This window comes from Palaemon carinicauda, chromosome 9 (assembly GCF_036898095.1).
Source record: "Palaemon carinicauda isolate YSFRI2023 chromosome 9, ASM3689809v2, whole genome shotgun sequence".
Taxonomy (NCBI): domain Eukaryota; kingdom Metazoa; phylum Arthropoda; class Malacostraca; order Decapoda; family Palaemonidae; genus Palaemon; species Palaemon carinicauda.
The window spans coordinates 131,840,609-131,859,351 of NC_090733.1; the positions used below are offsets into that span (position 1 = coordinate 131,840,609).

The window sequence follows — 18,743 nt, forward strand, 5'->3', positions numbered from 1 at the left end:
TGTTCTTGTTCTTGGTTTGGGAATGATGTTGATCCTTTAATTAAACGTAATGTGTTCAATAGATTTTGTTTTATAAAATAAAAGTTGAAATAGTTACTTACCTATTGTAAGGCATTGATTGTGAGTAAAAAGGATAATCTCTCTTGAGAGGTAGGTAGTATGTTGGCCAGGGCACCCGCCACCCGTTGAGATACTACCGCTACAGAGTTATGGGGTCTATTGACTGGCCAGACAGTACAGTGGATCTTTCTCTCTGGTTACGGTTCATTTTCTCATTGCCTACACTAACACAAAACTTACCTATTGTAAGGCCTTTATTGTGAGTAAAAAGGATAATCTCTCTTGAAGAGGTAGGTAGTATATATTGGCCAGGGCACCCGCCACCCGTTGAGTTACAGAGTTATGGGGTCTTTTGACTGGCCAGTCAGTACTACAATGGATCTTTCTCTCTGGTTACGGTTCATTTTCTCTTTGCCTACACAAACAACGAATAGTCTGGCCTATTCTTTACTTATTTTCCTCTGTACCCATATACCTGACAACACTGAGATTACCAAACAATTCTTCTTTACCCAAGGGGCTACTGCACTGTAATTGTTTAGTGGCCACTTTCCTCTTAAGGTTAGAAGAGACTCTTTAGCTGTGATCAGCAGCTCGTCTAGAAGTACATTCCAAAAACCAAACCATTGTTCTCTAGTCTTGGGTAGTGGCATAGCCTCTGTACCATGGTCTTTCACTATCATGGGTTAGAGTTCTCTTGGTTGAGGGTACACTCGGGCACGCTGTTTTGTCTTTTTTCTCTTTCTGTTGTTTTGTTAAAGTTTCTATCGGAGATATTTATTTTAGTGCTATTACTCTTATTAGAAATTTTATTTTTCCTTTTTTTCTTTTTCTCACTGGGCTATTTTCCTGTTGGAGCCCCTGGGCTTACAGCATCCTTCTTTTCCAACTAGGCTTGCAGCTTAGCAAGTGATAATGATAATAATGAGAGCATTCCCAAACCATCTTCATATACCCCTCACCATGATCTCATCCATATTATTCAAGTTTTACTACAAGTTATTGTTATGTGTTGATAGTTTATTCCCTCCAATGCAAAATGTTGCTTTTATAACAATTAAATTTATTTGCAACTAATGAAATTAGTGACATCGGAACATTTTCAAGGATGTCAACCAGCAGTTAATAATGAAATGGTGGTACTCAACAGATCATTTCTCGAAACAATTGAAAAGCTGTCAATCTGTTTTCGAAATATTTGTCACAGGAAGTCAAAATTCAAAGCACTCCTTCCTTCCTGCTCATTTTGTGAAGGGATTATCAAGAGTATTCACATACCCTGGAAACCCAGGACAAAAATTTCTTGCTTGTGTCGTCATAATTTATTTCTGCTAAATAATGGAAAGCAATTTGTCTAATGAAGGAATTACTTAATTGGACATAATCTTCTTGCCCTTTAGTTTTGTGACAAGTCCAATGCTGTTAAACATATTTTCAGCATGTCAATTTAGATAATGAAATTCATTACTTAAGTGATACAAGTAATTGTAGTTTCATTGTCAGAGGATTATATCAAGTGGATGGGGCTTTGGATCGATAAAATTATTTTCTCTTAATATTTTGTAGAATCGATCGAGATTAGTTTATTGGAGAAATACGTGTTCTTTTGCGAAGTAAAGATTAGATTGATGCTGAAGAAGTATTTTTCTAGAAGAGAGATTACTAACTTCATCTTTTTACGACTTTATTTATAGATGGTGTAAGTATATATATATATATATATATATATATATATATATATATATATATATATACACATATATATATATATGTGTGTGTATATATATATATATATATATGTGTGTGTGTATATATATATATATATATATATATATATAGCTTTGATGAGCATATAGTCATCTATATATTTATATTAAATTCCACACTCTCTCTCTCTCTCTCTCTCTCTCTCTCTCTCTCTCTCTCTCTCTCTCTCTCTCTCTCTCTCTATATATGAGTAGGCTCCTATTCCTCTATCGCAGATTGGAATGATAGATGACAGTAGATTACAGTCATTATACGTTTATATAATTGATGTAATTCGAGGGAATGAGTTTGATGTCAAATTATTTTAGGCCCTGTGGTTGAAGTCATTTTTCAGGTCATAAAGGTCACTCTTGTTAAAATCAACATGATTTTTTTTTTTTTTTTAACCAGGTAGATGTTATTTTGGCAATACAAATTCTTCATTTTTTCAAATATGTTTGTGTGTACTTATATTCATACCATATGTTATATGTTAATGCTAGTTAAGACATTTACACGCACCCATGATATGTAAATATAATGTGTGTGTGTATATACAGTATATATATATATATGTATATATATATATATATATATATATATATATACTTATTTAAATATATATATATATATATGTATATATTATATATGCATATATATAAATATGATATATATATGTATGTATATATATATGCGTATATATATAAATATATATATATATATATATATATATATATATATATATATTTACTTATTTAAATATATATATATATGTATATATTATATATGCATATATATAAATATGATATATATATGTATGTATATATATTTGCGTATATATATAAATATATATATATATATATATATATATATATGTATATATATAAATATATATATATATATATATATATATATATATATTTATTTATTTATTTATATACAATTTCCTCAAATATAATTTAGGATTGTTGATTGCAAAGGAAGGGGTTGTCACCCTAATATTTGTGTATATTGGATTTAGCAGAGGTGGGAGAGCGAGATATTAGTGCTTCGAATTTCAGTTATTATTAGGATATCCAAATCGGTACCATGGTTTAATAGTCATTTTTAATAGGTTACCGGAATGGCCCCAATTTCATTTCAGTTTCAGTGATTTCAAATTTAATACTGCTGAAAATCTCGAAATCTACAGTTATTCAATGTATTTAGTATGCAGGGTGTTATGGGTACACTAAAAATATTTACTTAACCTAACTGATGTAACCAGTATTTATGAAGAAATATGCTTTGTTGTTTATTTTGTGATTAACCTCAATTGTTTCGCTTTTTCCTATATTTTATATTCTTCGTAATAAGATTTACAGTATAAGAGCAATTATGATACTTATAAAGTGACTTATGTAAGATAGATACACAGATAGTTATTTTTTTTATTATATTTCTTAAGGCAATGCCATATTAATCCATCTTCAATAAAAGCTGAAAAATTTAAGCTAAAATGATTGAAAGCATTTTCTATTCTGATGCTTCGGACGTGTCAACCTAATCTCAATATTAAACTGAAAATTATCATACTACTGAGGAGTGATAGCGATTGTCTTGAATAATGGATGATAAAAACACCTGTTGAATAAATAGACCTTTATTTTTACTATTTCCTATTAAAGAAATATGAATGTGGTGTGAACGCGATGAAACGATAAGAAATCATATGATCCCAACGGGCTATTAACATATTTTCGTTTCTAGCAAGAAACTGTCACCTTTCTTAAACAATCAAAGCAATAACATATTGCCTAACTGTTTATTACCAATGCCTGTTCTCCCATTGTTGATCTGTTATTTTTTTTTTTTTCCTTCGAGAATTTTTTCAAATATTTTAGTTTTCAGTCACATTTTTAAAAATAAGGTTGGTAACTCACTCTCTCTCTCTCTCTCTCTCTCTCTCTCTCTCTCTCTCTCTCTCTCTCTCTCTCTCTCTCTCTCTCTCTCTCTCTATATATATATATATATATATATATATATATATATATATATATATATATGTATATATATATAATTTAAATTTGTGTATGTATGTGTATATATACACATTAATACTTCGAGTATACAATCATAAAAAGTCAAATCGGTACACGAGCGTTGTATCGATCTGCTATTTTGTTTGGACAAGTACGAACGAGATTAGAGTACTCTAAACAAGACCATAGCACAAAATCAGTCAAGCAGTGTTTGTGCGACAAGCAGTTTTTATGCCTTGTTCATTCGAATTATATCTGTTAGTGTCAAAATAGGTTCCTTGTTAAAATTAAATGATAGTGTAGAAAAATAATGACCTAGTGTCCATAGAACATAAATGAAGTTACTATATTCGGCGTTCAAAAGTGACAACTCCCGATATTTTACTGTAAGTTCTCATGGAGGGAGATTCTCCTTCAAAGTAGTATCCTCCTCCTCCTCCTTTTCCTCCTCCTCCTCCTCCTTTTCCTCCTCCTCCTCCTCAATGGCAGCCCTAACTATCCTCAAAGGGAAGTTGCGAGTTAATTTGTTAATATTTCTTTTTTATTCCGAGATATTGAATTCTAGTAATTTCTGATGTAAGGGATTATAACCTTTTAAATAACATTACAACCCTTTGAAGATTAGTTTACATGTTTATTTATGAACATGTGGAATACAGTGAGTAAATTCCCTTTATTTTTCATTGGAAAATGGTTTTGATTTATGTGCGTTTTATGTTGCGAGGTTTCTCCTTGAACGAGTTAAATTTATTTACCGAGTGCCACTATATATACACACACACATATATATATATATACAATATATATATATATATATATATATATATATATATATATATGTATATATATATATATATTTATATATATATATATATATATATATATATATATATATATACTGTATATATATATATATATATATATATATATATATATATATATATATATATATGTATATATATATATATATATATTGTATATATATTTATATGTGTGTGTGTGCGTGTGCATACAATACCTTCTCTTCTGAAGGAAGGCTCGAGATGGTATTAGCCTTCATAATCTCAGCATGGGATATGGGATGAGATTGCTAGCCTCTGCCATTCCTTTCTTCTACTTCTAACTGATGCTGGTACACATGGCTGGTTCAACTGATGCCCTGCATGCTGGGATCTAACCAGGGCTCTTGCAAAAAGTGGGCCCAGTTCTTTACCACGGAAAAGCGATGATAGACTGCTGCTTTGAGTAGCTTTTTGCTGAAAGCAAATACTTTTTATAAATTAAAATTTTTTAAAAGAATGTTTTTGGAAGCTTTTGTCCATTTTAATCATTTAAAATTATAATGAATATGCTATGTTTAAATTATAAATTATTTTGGAAATTATTCATATATTTAACTTCATTAACTATTCTCACTTCGAATACCTTTCTAAACTTCTAAATCGGAGCCACAAAGTATGACCCTACCATTAGATTAAACCTTCTCGTTCCTGAAGTAACAGAATTGAAGAGGCTTTTCGTTACCAAAATGTACTAAATGAACGAAATTCTCCTTTTTTTCTATTCTTCAGTCTCAGTTTATGCCTAAGTTGGAAAGTTTTCAAACTATTTTGTTAAGGAAAGAAATTAATATTTTCTTTTTTTTACTTGAAAGTTAAATTTTTTTATGTTTCCTTATACGTTTGCCATCGGGCCTTACTTCAAAGGAATTTTTAATACCCAATCTTCATAAAAGGCGGCAATGTTGTTTAAGAAAAATGTTACCATGGAAAAGAGAAATTCTGAGAAGGGAAGGAAAGAGAAGCTAAAAATTAGATCCTCCGTTATTCGTTTATTTAGTTTTTCCTTTATTAATTTCTCTCATTATATATTACTTTTTTATATCAATATAATGTTTACTGGGATCGTCTGTGGCATTGATTTTTATGATTTTTTTAAAAAAAGTATTTTATCAATATGTTTTACTCTCTCATTTCTTGTTTGCTTGCAGAGCTATTCATTGAAATGAGACCAACTTCTACAATAGTTATATTACACTTGCAATGGTCTAGTTATATAATTTTATGACGTTTTTAGGGATACAAAGGATTTTGAAGCGGTTAAACATTGACACCAGCTCAATGAATGTTTTTTATTTTTATTTTTATATATTGTTGAGTTATCAGTTCTCTATATTTGATTGATGGTTTAAACATATATACAAATTAGTGGACATAAACTCATTCGAATTATGCGAAGGAACGATTTATTAAGTGCTTTGCTTTTGATCAATATGCTTAAAAGTATATTGTTTTACTGATGCAAAAATACATAATGTATATTCAAACTTAAGCTAGGCTGTCAGTTGCACGATTCAGTGGCACGCATTGGCACGACTCAAGTTGTGCCAGTGCGCAAACTAGTCGTAAACTGACGTGAAGTGTGCGTAAACCCGTCGTGACTGCGTCCATGTCGGGACGAGAATTTTGAAATGTTCAAAATTTTGGTCACAACAAAATTTCGCGACTGAGTCGTGAACTAAGCGCAAATTGTTCGTGAACTCGTCGGAACGATGTGGGAGGATGCGTGGCAGTGCGCGCCATGCCTCGACTGTCACGAACGGCTCACGTCTTGTTCACGAGTAGTTCACGCCCGTTCACGAATTGGCGCACGTCGTACCGTGGCCGTGCCTTCCCACTGACAAGGTTACGTGTATTTCGCGCTTTGATGGCACGAGCAGTTCACGACTAGTTTACGCACTTCACGAACAGTTTGCGCATGGCACGAGCAGTTCACGAAAAGTTCATGACAACTGCAAGACATTGGCGCTCGCGTCGGTGTGGGGGTATATATAGGGCTTCCTGGACACTGCTTGCCATTCCAGAGATCGCCAGCGAAGAGACAACTTATATCACAGAGAGAACATGCATAAAACAAAGCAGACACGAGGAAGAGCAAAGCAGAGAAGGCCAGAGGCTGACAGGTCAGAGACCGCTGAGAGAGATCATTCCCCTCAGTCATCCATATCAAGTGTCGATGTTATCCCTGAGTCACAGCAGGATCCACTCGAAAGCCAGAGCAAATCCAAAAATGACCACAGGGGTTTGGGAGGTCCCTTTTTTACATGGCGTGCCCAAGTCGGCACGACACCGTCCGAATTGCGCAAAATCGTCGTGCCAATGCGGGAAATGCGTAAACTATGCAAACTATGCGTGAACTTATCATGTCAGTTTGTGTCAATGTGGACACTGATGGGCACGCATTCGTGAACTATTCGTTAACTCATCGTGAACTATGCGTGAACTAGTCGTGAACTAGTCGTGAACAGTGCGGGAGCCTCCCAGTTCGTGCCCCAAAATGGCACAACTTGCCACGACAAAATTGTGGCCAAAAGTCGTGCAAACGTCAGCTTTTCTTTACACTATAAAAGGGAAATACTTTTAAGTGCTTTTAACTTGGCACATTGTTAGAACTATTTTTCTTGTTTAGGGCTCCCTCTCTCTCTCTCTCTCTCTCTCTCTCTCTCTCTCTCTCTCTCTCTCTCTCTCTCTCTCTCTCTCTCTCTCTCTCTTATTGTAGAGTTCAGTATAATATGTTGGTTATATATCCTATTTATTTCATTTATGTTTCTATTCATCAATTATTTTCTATTGGACTGTGTGCTTGATTAATACAATATGATTCCTTTCTCCTAAAGATTGACTAAGAAAAGTTTCATTGTACACTTACCACACATGCATACATACGTACACACACACACACACAAACACACACACACACACACATATATATATATATATATATATATATATATATATATATATATATGTATATGTATATATATGTGTGTGTGTGTGTGTATATATATACACACATACAGTGAGTGATTTCGTATTAGCCTTTTTATGGCTTCATATAAGTATGGAACGCTATATACAGCACTTGTGCACACATTCTGTTTACAACGTGCTTAATCATATAAAGTCAGATAAATGACCACTGTTCATTGAGGGACACTTGTTTTCAGTAAACCACATTTCTACTCTTAATCAAGAATTAGAAAATCTGACGGTAGCAATTCTAGTTTACGTTCGAATTATTTCCCTGCCACAACAGCAACATCAATCATTTTCATGAAGATCCCATAGCTGGAACGTGTGGGAGCAACAAGAGAAAAAAATATAAACTTAATGTACATATGGGAGTAAAAACAACCATAGTAACAACTGTCACGTTGTTCTCATAACCGTAACATTTGGTTGTAACAACACCAATAAAAGCATATAGTATCAAATTGATTCCACAACAATAACAAATGATACCAACACCAAACAGGGACTTAACATTCGGTAGCAACAACAGTAACCAATAAAACACTCACGTTGATCCATTAACAACAACGCCAACAATAGGAATGAACAATTTTATTCATTCCCATCTTCTCGGATAACCCCCCCCCCCCCCTCCTCAACCCTAACCCCAACCTTACCCCTCTTACTCTCATCTCTCTAGCCACGAGATGAAGCAAATCCCACAAATGATTGACAAAATAGACCCTGCCACATTTTTTAGAGGGGTTTATGTTTTGGGGGAAGAGAAATCATGGGGGCTTAATTGCTATTTTTTTTTATCCTGGATTGGAAATTCATTCCGCTGGATCACTTGATAAAAAATATGTTCGGTAAAAGGTATTTATTTGGAGAGGTGATCTGGGTGAATTGCTAATCTATATTGAGAGTCAAAGTGATGCGATTGGGCTTATCGAGGTGTATATTTTCATTTTTATTTGTCCATATCTCGTTGGAGAGGAGTGTGGGGAGGGGTTAGTTGGAGAAGTGGGGGGGGGGGGGGGATTGGGAAGGGGTAGAGGTGGGTAGTGATTTGTTGCTATAAAGAGATTTTATCATCAAAGGCTCGCTTTTGACGAGAGCAAATTCCGTAAAATGATGACACATGTTTTGAGAGAGATTGATAAATTCTGATGTATTGTTAAAATTATTGTTTAAAGTTTTAGAGCAGTTGGATATAAAAAACGTTCTGAAAAGCCTGGGATTCATTGCCGTATTATAGATGAATCATTTTTATTGAAAAATTGAGAAATCAAACGTTGCAACCTTCCATTCAAATTTGCGGAAACTATTCCATCCGCGAGTTGCGGATGATGGAGAAAGGATTGAGGGTTTATTCTGTATTAAATTGCTAATGTATTCACTCTTAAAAGGATATTCCAAAGGCTGTGGAAAAAAACACCGCTCTTTTATCATATCTCTCTCTGCCTGGCTTACCCATAATCTCCCATAAAAGGCTGGCTTCCAGCAAAGCTTCCCCGGCTTGGCGGAAGGTAGCTTCGTGAGGGCGAGCTGTGGTGGGAGGGCATTATCCCCCATCCAGGTTTTTCCAAATCCTGGAATCCGCCTCCTCTTGTCATTTGTTCAGAACGTCGGTCTGGATCGTGGTTTTATTTGGAAATACACTTTTTCATTTAATTTCAGTTGTGTCTTTTAGTCTTCTTATCGATTTCAAGTTACCTTTTAAAAGCCATAGGGTTATCCTCATTGTAAATGGCCGGCTCGTTTATAAATCCTACATTATTTTTATATTTTTATATTACCAAAGCCATCACTGCTCAGAACTCGAACGCATGCAGTAAGAAGAAACAAGGAAAGTAATTCTTATCAAGTTATTCTCTTCATATTCAAAATAACTACTAAGATGTGGAGAGATAAAGACTTCTCTTCCAAATACATAATTCGATTTGTTCTTGGATCAAGGATTAGGCTTAAAGAAAGAAAGAACTGTGAACTTCACCGAGTATGAAAGGAAAGCGAAGGCAACAGCGCTTTCATCTTTTCGGCGTTTTTAGTTGAGCAACTTCTGCCCTTCCGATGAGGATGAGGTAAACACTCTGGAGAGAGTAGAGTAGCTGAGAGGGAAAATAGCTCTTAAGAAAATGTTGAAATTTTTATTGTTTTGCAACGTAGAATTATATCCTGCTTAATACCCTTTCAAAATTCAAGGATTTTAGTGGCAAGCTTTTTTTTTATGAAAATAAGTATGAGGAAATGAATAATCGAAGAGGTAAATGCGGCCATCAAAAGTACATAACTGTTGAATGTTCAGGAAATTTTATTGAAATACTGAAGGCTAAGAAACTAAGCGCTTTATGCTAGGACAGCGCCATCTGTATAAGAGAGGATTGAATGACCAAACAAAACTCAGCGACGTACTTTCGTATTTGCATTATATCTCAGGACACAAAAAAAGAATTGAGGCGGAACTAGAGCTTTTGAGGAACATAAAAGCATTTATAACCCAGACTCCAGGGACCAGCTTAGTTGGGAGGGCGAGGAGAGAGGTCTAAAAGACGTATGCCCATTAACTAATGCGCTTTTGAAGAACCAAATCCTCTCAAAAGATCATTTCTTCAGCGAAATGTTTGCTGTGATGATGACTTTGACTTCTCAGAGCTGTCATTATTATTATTATTGTTGTTGTTGTTGTTGTTGTTGTTGTTGTTATTATTATTGGTGCTTTTGTTCTTTTATCAATTAACTGGTTATTAGTGCAGAATCCAATCGTTATTATCGTAATTGTTGGTTATTATTATTTTTGTTCTTCTAGATTTACCTTTATGGTAATTATTAAAGTAGAATATTATTATTATTGTTATTATTATTATTGTTATTATTATTATTATTATTATTATACTCCGTACCGATACTGATATTATCATCTACCATTACGTGGTATTGCGTCATCTAGAAGTAAGGCTCTTTAGAATGAGATATACCGAACTTCAAATTGGAGGTATGGTAATTAGTCCATCTGAACAGGCACTACCACCGAGGCCACCCAAGAACACCGCGTAAAAAAAGTACAATGTAGTACCCATATGTCGACGCCCACGATGACGCCCACCTACACAACTCCCCCCCCCCCCCCCCTCCTCCTCCTCCTCCTCCTCCCCCTCCTCCTCCTCCTCCTCCACCTGGAGGTTGTTCGAGCGATCACATCCGGTCGTGGACCGCAGCGTAGCGAGCCGAAGGCTTTCTCAAACAACCAGCCTCGACGCATAACGCACCTGCATCAACAGCAATAAAGAATTTATGGCCAAGCTGGGATGTGGATGTACCTGGTCTAATAGACGCTAATGGCTCCTCGGCAAATAAGGCGATTAGGGCCCGCTGGTACCTCTACGGAGCGGCATCAGGAGTAGAAGCCCTAGTCGAAGTCCTAATGGCAAAAGCTTACCAGAAAGCCTCCTCGCTACTTCTTTTTTTCTATTTTCATCTGCGTAGCTTAATATACTGATTGGTAGGAGGCGAGGATTGCCTGATTATCAGACGTGGTTATTATTATTATTATTATTATTATTATTATTATTATTATTATTATTATTATTACTTGCTAAGCTACAATCCTAGTTGGAAAAGTAGGATGATATAAGTCCGGGGTCCCCAACAGTGAAAATAGCCAAGTGAGGAAAGGAAACAAGGAAATAAGAGAAGTAATTACCAATTAAAGTGAAATATTTTAAGAACAGTAACAACTATTAGAATAAATTTTTCATATATAAATCATGAAAACTATAAACGTTATTTCCTTGTAGGTTCGTTCTCATTCTCCATTTCCCGATCCTAATTGATATTGTTGTATATTCATGCAACTATTTAATAGATTATTTTTGTTAAGTTGTTGTATACCGGCCAGACTTCACTTTCTCTATTTCTCTCTCTGCCCGTACATCAGTCTTGAAATAATTTGTAGCTAACCGGCCGCAATTTCTTAATGGGTGGACAGATGAACAGAGATAAACAAAAAGTCGCAGGTGAATGGCTGGGGTAATTAGCTTAGTCTGTTTTCATGAATGTAGGGAATGTTGGTCACATCATATAAAATCACGGAAATTTGTCTAGCTTCACGTAATTTTCTTTTATGAACAGCTTTTACTTACAAGTGAGATTTAGCGAGTATGGGCCCAGTATACTCCAGTATAGGCCCAGTATACTCCAGTATAGGCCCAGTATAGGCCTCGTTACCAAAGTAATGATCTAGATGTAGGCCGTAACTTCTTTAAAATCTCACTTTAGAAACACAGTATTCTGTATCTCGATGCCATGTCATTTCCATTAATGTTGCTTGACATGAAAAATTGAAGATATTTCATCCTGTGATGCATCTTGACAGCACTTTTTTTTTTTTTTTTTTTTTTTTCCAGAGATGTCTAGTGACCCGAGATACATTTCCTAAAATTTGTTATTCCCTGGCGTCCCCTTATTAAAATTATTTCAATATTTATGTCACCACTTGAGAAATACATAACATATAAGAATCATCTTCAAGTCATATCAATTGCAGAGATGTTACATTGTGTCAGAAATAACCAGACTCGGATCGCAACCTTCCTGATTCTTAAGGACTACGGCATTGTCTCTAATACCTAGAAATAAATAGATATATTATTATTATTATTATTATTATTATTATTATTATAATTATATGCTAAGCTATGACCCTAATTGGAAAAGCAGGATGCTATAGGCCCAGGGGCGCCAACAGGGAAAATAGCCCAGTGAGGAAAAGAAGCAAACAAACAAACAAAATATTTCAAGAACATAACATTGAAATATAAACTATAAAAACTTTAACAAACCAAGAGGAAGAGAAATTAGATAGAACAGCGTGCCCAAGTGTACCTTCAAGCAAGAGAACTCTAACCCAAGGCAGTGGAAGACCATGGTACAGAGGCTATGGCACTACCCATGACTAGAGAACAAAGGTTTGATTTTGGAGGGTCCTTCTCCTAGAAGAGCTGCTTACCATAGCTAAAGAGCCTCTTCTACCCTACCAAGAGGAAGACAGCCACTAAACAATTACAGTTCAGTAGTTAACCCCTTGGGTGAAAACGAATTGTTTGGTAATCTCAGTGTTGTCAGGTGTACGAGGACAGAGGAGAATCTGTTAAGAATAGGCCAGACTATTCGATGTATGTGTAGGCAAAAGGAAAGCGAACCGTAACCAGAGAGAAGGATCCAATTTAGTACTGTCTGGCCAGTCAAAGGACCCCATAACTACCTAATTTTTATAAATTGAAGGCGGTGTAACTTTCAATTCATTAGAATGTAACAAGAATATTTCCAATTGTGTTATTTTAGATTTGTCATTTATTCCTCTTTTGTTTTTCATTTGATATATTTTATTTTTGTCTAAAAGATGAATGAAATCTACCATAGGAAAATATGTGCTTTTCGTTGAACAGCTTTAACTTACTAATTTATGAGAATTTTCCATGTAACTATATGCAATCTTTTCTGTTAGCCTTCTCTTTACTTTAGTTCGAATAGCTTCAATTTTAAACTTGAAATTCGATTGAATTTGCAAAATTTTACTCATAGAGTAGTGAAACATTCAGGGATTAATTGTTATGTTGAGACGTGGAAGTGATTCAATTTGGAAAGCCCTAAGTCAAAGGTCAAAGTCGAGTAAAAGGTCGACCGAATTAACCCTAATTTTAATCCCAAGTTCGGACATGGTTGTCACAGATCTCAAATATGCCTACGGTCCAAATTGATTCTGGGAAAGGCAAGTTGGTTTCTAGATATAACCTGCCAAGGTGGAGGTCTGCACTCTCAGAGCGATTTTCTAGTTAATTTTAAATCTAGATTAGAACTTCTTTCGTTAATATATTTCTCTTTTATAGAACACTATGGCATTTTGTAAACTATGGATACTTCCATCATTTTCATATTCGAGAAAAATCATTCAAATATAATGTTAATTTCAAGTTGGAACTCTTAGAATCTGAATCAGTCCTCTATGCAGAGAACATTAGGCTTAAATTAACTCATTTCTCTATCGCCTCGAGTACCGAGATATTTCATAAAAGGTAAAGCCACTGATTTCAACGTAATACTATTATGTAAATGTAATTCATTTTTGCCTTGTCATATTGAATTAATAATCGTTGTCCTTTTTTAACCGAATTTCTAATTTTACTCAAACAAATTGTTGCGTTGGCTCATTTTCAGAGTCTTTGCTTAAGCAGGTTTGTATTATACGTAATGTTGTAGGTCTGTGAAACAAATTTTGTGGCATTTTTTCTGTTTTAAGGGGTCATTCGGGGATTCTGGAGTTAAAATATGAATATGACGGTGACTGTTCTGTTTCTTTACATTTAGAGCCAACTACCATTAGCCTAACGGCTGGTTTCACACACACACACATATATATATATATATATATATATATATATATATATATATATATATATATATATATATATATATATATATATATATATACGTTTTTGTATACACACATGAAACATTATTATTATTATTATTATTATTATTATGATTATTATTATTATTTAAACTTTACCGGTTGTAGAAGAAACAATGTTACAAGCCTATAGTCTCCATTATGGCCAAGCAGCCCAGTGTGGAAGAGGAACGAAGTAAAAGACAAACTAATGAGGAATTACCAAAAAAAAAAAAAATAGATAAGCTATGAAACTAGACGTATTTGAGCCCGTTGAATATATCTTTTAGATGCCTGTGCGAATGAGTACGTAGACATATATATATATATATATATATATATATATATATATATATATATATATATATATATATATATATATATATCCTAAATATTAAAACGTTATAAACCTGAAAATTCACTAAATCAGTATGTGGCTGTGAATGTTTATCACCGTATCAATAATTGAGAACCAAAATGTTTCATAAATTTCTTGCATCTCTTCGAATATTTTCAGTCTTTTTACGTTCTCCAACGAAGTTGGGATGAGGTCATGCTTTCGCTCCTGTTTGTTTGCGTAAAATTTTCAGGGATTAATCATGATCAGCGCCCAAACCTCTTCTCCACCCAAGCTTGGACCGAGGAGGGCCAGGCAGTGGTTGCCGATGGCTCAGCAAATAGACCTATAGGCTCCCTCAAAGCCCCCATCCTCTGCTCACAAGGATGGTGAGGTTGCAGCCATCAAAGGAACTAAGGAGTTTGAGCGGGACTCGAACTCCAATATGGCGATTACCGGTTTTTATTTATTGATTGGAATTTCTAAATAATTTCTACACAGTTTCTAAGGGAGTTCTTTTTTCGTAGAGTCACTTGCATGATTTAGACTTATATTTCTCAGCATTTGGGAGATATACACGTAAATTTGCCTAACGTTCCGAAATACACGCAAACACTTGTATTTCTTGTGTACAGGTGTATATGATGATCCATTTGTGAAGACGTAAAAACGGGTGTGTGGGATGAATCATTTTTGATAAAATGTATTGTGAAACATTGTTGATGATCTAAAATGATAGTACTGCATCTCAATCTTATGAGCACTATTAAGGTAAATAGACATTCTTGATCAAGTAAACAGGTTGATTAATGAGTTGTGTTTAATCATGGTAATGCATTTTGGATAATGAGTTATTCTTAATATGAAGGAAATTGATATGATTCATAATTAATCTTTAGAATATAGATTTATAACACTAATAAATTTGGAAATTATAACTACTTTTGCATTGTGCTTTTTAATTTATTTTTAATACCTAAGCCACACAACATAAGCTGTAAAAGCAAGACACATGCTTAGTGCTTGTTTGCACTAAAAAGATTAAAACGTATCTTTATCAGTACGAACGAAATTGAAGCGTTGTGCTTAGTGCTTGTTTGCACTAAAAAGATTTAAACATTGTATCTTTATCAGTACGAACGAAATTGAAGCGTTGTGCTTAGTGCTTGTTTGCACTAAAAAGATTTAAACATTGTATCTTTATCAGTACGAACGAAATTGAAGCGTTGTGCTTAGTGCTTGTTTGCACTAAAAAGATTTAAACATTGTATCTTTATCAGTACGAACGAAATTGAAGCGTTGTGCTTAGTGCTTGTTTGCACTAAAAAGATTTAAACATTGTATCTTTATCAGTACGAACGAAATTGAAGCGTTGTGCTTAGTGCTTGTTTGCACTAAAAAGATTTAAACATTGTATCTTTATCAGTACGAACGAAATTGAAGCGTTGTGCTTAGTGCTTGTTTGCACTAAAAAGATTTAAACATTGTATCTTTATCAGTACGAACGAAATTGAAGCGTTGTGCTTAGTGCTTGTTTGCACTAAAAAGATTTAAACATTGTATCTTTATCAGTACGAACGAAATTGAAGCGTTGTGCTTAGTGCTTGTTTGCACTAAAAAGATTTAAACATTGTATCTTTATCAGTACGAACGAAATTGAAGCGTTGTGCTTAGTGCTTGTTTGCACTAAACAGATTTAAACATTGTATCTTTATCAGTACGAACGAAATTGAAGCGTTGTGCTTAGTGCTTGTTTGCACTAAACAGATTTAAACATTGTATCTTTATCAGTACGAACGAAATTGAAGCGTTGTGCTTAGTGCTTGTTTGCACTAAACAGATTTAAACATTGTATCTTTATCAGTACGAACGAAATTGAAGCGTTGTGCTTAGTGCTTGTTTGCACTAAACAGATTTAAACATTGTATCTTTATCAGTACGAACGAAATTGAAGCGTTGTGCTTAGTGCTTGTTTGCACTAAACAGATTTAAACATTGTATCTTTATCAGTACGAACGAAATTGAAGCGTTGTGCTTAGTGCTTGTTTGCACTAAACAGATTTAAACATTGTATCTTTATCAGTACGAACGAAATTGAAGCGTTGTGCTTAGTGCTTGTTTGCACTAAAAAGATTTAAACATTGTATCTTTATCAGTACGAACGAAATTGAAGCGTTGTGCTTAGTGCTTGTTTGCACTAAAAAGATTTAAACATTGTATCTTTATCAGTACGAACGAAATTGAAGCGTTGTGCTTAGTGCTTGTTTGCACTAAAAAGATTTAAACATTGTATCTTTATCAGTACGAACGAAATTGAAGCGTTGTGCTTAGTGCTTGTTTGCACTAAACAGATTTAAACATTGTATCTTTATCAGTACGAACGAAATTGAAGCGTTGTGCTTAGTGCTTGTTTGCACTAAACAGATTTAAACATTGTATCTTTATCAGTACGAACGAAATTGAAGCGTTGTGCTTAGTGCTTGTTTGCACTAAAAAGATTTAAACATTGTATCTTTATCAGTACGAACGAAATTGAAGCGTTGTGCTTAGTGCTTGTTTGCACTAAAAAGATTTAAACATTGTATCTTTATCAGTACGAACGAAATTGAAGCGTTGTGCTTAGTGCTTGTTTGCACTAAAAAGATTTAAACATTGTATCTTTATCAGTACGAACGAAATTGAAGCGTTGTGCTTAGTGCTTGTTTGCACTAAACAGATTTAAACATTGTATCTTTATCAGTACGAACGAAATTGAAGCGTTGTGCTTAGTGCTTGTTTGCACTAAAAAGATTTAAACATGTATCTTTATCAGTACGAACGAAATTGAAGCGTTGTGCTTAGTGCTTGTTTGCACTAAAAAGATTTAAACATGTATCTTTATTAGTACGAACGAAATTGAAGCGTTGTAATTACATAAGAGATAACCAGATGCTTTCGCATCCCTTCGATAGCTCAGTTGGTAGAGCGGTGGACTGTAGTTGGAACACACGAGCAGACATCCATAGGTCACTGGTTCGAATCCGGTTCGAAGGATAAAGTTTTTTTTAAAGAATATATTTTTATGAGAAGCGGCGTATTCTTGTTACATTTCTCTTTGCGTAATTTGTCAAGTAATGACCTTAATATGTAATTATGATTTGATGCAGTTAAGTATGAGATAAATTTCATTATTTTCTCCTATCTAGGATGTATGCTTCCACTTCATTTATGGGTAAAATGTTTCATTCCTTAACTTTCTCTTTATCTTGTTTTTGTCTCGTTCGTCTCGTTGATTTTCTACAGGGTTCCGTAGAAGTAGAAAGAGGTTTGAATCTGCAAATTTCAACTCACACAGAAAAAAACTTGAAATTCTCTCTCTCTCTCTCTCTCTCTCTCTCTCTCTCTCTCTCTCTCTCTCTCTCTCTCTCTCAAAGAAAAAATCGAAATCCATTGAAATTTGTGGGGGGGGGGGGGAGAGATTACGCTGATTCTTCCCGGCATGTGTTCCAGTTTATGAATTAAATATTTGAACACTTTATTCAGTAAAATTTGTCCAAAATATCCAATAACAATACAATAATATTTTAGAAATGAGATTATAGAAATTTGCTTAGAATACATTAATTTATCCATATCCCATGTGGTCTAGTGGCTAGGATACCTGGCTTTCACCCAGGAGGCCCGGGTTCGATTCCCGGCATGGGAAGATATTTTAGCAAGGAGGTTGCCCAAGTTAATCATTCTGGAGGTTTAGTCAAATCCGTAATTAATATAATTTCCTATGCATGGTAATAATTCTCTATTCTTTCTCCTTTAAAGTAAGTCTCGTGATCTTGAATTCTTTATTTCTTTAAAGGAACTTCAAACCATAGTATATTCTTGACCTAAAAAAGCATAAACTAAAACGACTCACTATTCGGTTTCCTATAAGCATAGGTGTCTTGGTAGTTAAAGGTTCTCTCTCTCTCTCTCTCTCTCTCTCTCTCTCTCTCTCTCTCTCTCTCTCTCTCTCTCTCTCATAAAAATAGAATAATTGTGCCGAGAAATGCTTCTTCTCTACTTGATTTTCTAAATGTGTAGAAAATGGTATGGTATCTATATCCCATGTGGTCTAGTGGCTAGGATACCTGGCTTTCACCCAGGAGGCCCGGGTTCGATTCCCGGCATGGGAAGACGTTTTGAGAAGGAAATTGCAATTGCAATAAGTAATTATGAAATAGCGGTCGTGGTTAATTACTGAATTGATATGATTAGATATGCCATTATCCTGATGAAACCTGAATAATTTAGAAGAATGGTAATTCTGAAATTGTGCTTTACTTAGGCTGTAAAAGTTGTCAGTAATTAAAAAGAGATTGATT

At 34.4% G+C, this 18,743-nt stretch overlaps 1 long non-coding RNA gene and 3 other non-coding genes across 4 annotated transcripts in view; all 4 read left to right on the forward strand.

Annotated features, from left to right (window-relative positions):
* The window catches only part of LOC137646875 (uncharacterized), a 375,240-nt gene that overhangs the window by 193,510 nt on the left and 162,987 nt on the right, over nt 1-18,743 (forward strand). The window lies entirely within an intron of this gene.
* TRNAY-GUA (transfer RNA tyrosine (anticodon GUA)) lies at nt 17,345-17,436 on the forward strand. Its single transcript is given in 2 exon segments — nt 17,345-17,381; nt 17,401-17,436. It is a non-coding gene; the product is annotated as a tRNA-Tyr (tRNA).
* TRNAE-UUC (transfer RNA glutamic acid (anticodon UUC)) lies at nt 18,017-18,088 on the forward strand. The gene has a single exon. It is a non-coding gene; the product is annotated as a tRNA-Glu (tRNA).
* Nucleotides 18,483-18,554, forward strand: TRNAE-UUC (transfer RNA glutamic acid (anticodon UUC)). The gene has a single exon. It is a non-coding gene; the product is annotated as a tRNA-Glu (tRNA).